Source organism: Pteropus medius, unplaced genomic scaffold (assembly GCF_902729225.1).
Source record: "Pteropus medius unplaced genomic scaffold, Ma_sr-lr_union100, whole genome shotgun sequence".
Classification (NCBI taxonomy): Eukaryota; Metazoa; Chordata; class Mammalia; order Chiroptera; family Pteropodidae; genus Pteropus; species Pteropus medius.
The window spans coordinates 3114230-3115668 of NW_024340695.1; the positions used below are offsets into that span (position 1 = coordinate 3114230).

The 1439-nt window shown below is 35.8% G+C and overlaps 1 pseudogene; it reads right to left on the reverse strand.

Annotated features, from left to right (window-relative positions):
• Window positions 1-245: 245 nt before the first annotated feature.
• LOC120603921 (protein tyrosine phosphatase type IVA 1-like) lies at window positions 246-829 on the reverse strand (annotated as a pseudogene).
• Window positions 830-1439: the final 610 nt, after the last annotated feature.

The window sequence follows — 1439 nt, forward strand, 5'->3', positions numbered from 1 at the left end:
TATTGTACTTTGATAAGATTCTGGCATGAGAATAGATTTAAAGAAGACTTAGCACTCACTTCTTCATGATTTCAGGAATGGTAGAGTCAACTGGTAAAAATAAGTACATTTTAAATTCTGAACAATAAGAATATTTTATTTAGTATCCAAATAGGTTGAATGTAACCAAAACAAGATTATAATTATGTCAAGCCTGTGATCTGGTAAAACTCTTTTTGAATACTTCAATGGAGTCATTGTGAGACTTAGGCACAACCACCATGTGTTGTTAATGTGAATGATAAAATAGGTGCTGTCTCAAGCTTCACTTCCAAGGCAATAGTATCAGTCATTTCAATTTTATTGAAAGTAACAGTGATTTCTTTGGACATTGGAATTTTGAAGCACATCCACATTTTAGGACAATACTTATCCAAATACAAGAAGTTGCTTGCTGTTAAGAGTTCCACATCACTTGTGTCTTGTAAACTGTACTGTATTTCCATGTTTTCACCTTTGGTTAATGCTAGAATGACAAGTCCTAGAGGTCTACTAAGACCCAGAACTCAATAGCAAAGCAACAAAGTTCTTCACAAATTTTAATTTTTTACAAGACTTAACCATTAATCAACAATCTGGTTGGATGGTGGTGGAACATCATCCAAAGGCCAATTGTGAACATGGATGCCTTTTTTTCTCCACAAAGACAGTGTTGTCCTACTGTGATAACTCCTTATTTCATAAGTTCCTCTATAAATTTGTTTAAAATTATGCTAGTCATATTGTATGTAATAAGAAATCTCATGTTCTTGAGTGTGACTTCCACAAGGTTTGGGTTTATTTGAGCCATGTTAATTTAGTTTAAAAACACCCAATAGGGTTAAGAAGGAATTTAAAAATTGAACATATATATGATGTAAAGAAACTGGTCTATTTCAATATATTTTACTTGAAATTCTTGTTTTGAGTATGAAGCTAGAAGTAATAGAAAATGAAATAAACTTCCTAACAAGAAGCAGCAGTCCGTTAATCCAGTTAATATTGAAGCAACAAATAGGAAACACACTGAGGTTTAACCCATCTAGATCAGAACTCTTGGGAAATGTTCCGCAGATTTCAATTTAACACTCTGTGTCCAGGATAACTGCTCTTAGAGGAGCCTCGTGGCAGAGTAGTGATGAATTTCTGCAGTTCACCTGTCTACACAGAGGTTCTGCTATGCTAGGCAGTAATCTCCATTGCCCTTCAGAAACTCCATAAATGTGACTGAGAAAGAAAGAAGTTTTCTCATTGAAGATTGTGGTCTAATCATTTAGCTGGACCCTAGGTGGCAGGGACACAGGTAATGGCAGGACATCAGGCTCTGCAATGATCGATCTGTGGAAAACATGGCATGAAGCTGGCCCACAGCAGAGGGAGGCAGTATGTCAACCAAGTCCCTAAGATTGGCTTTAATTCAA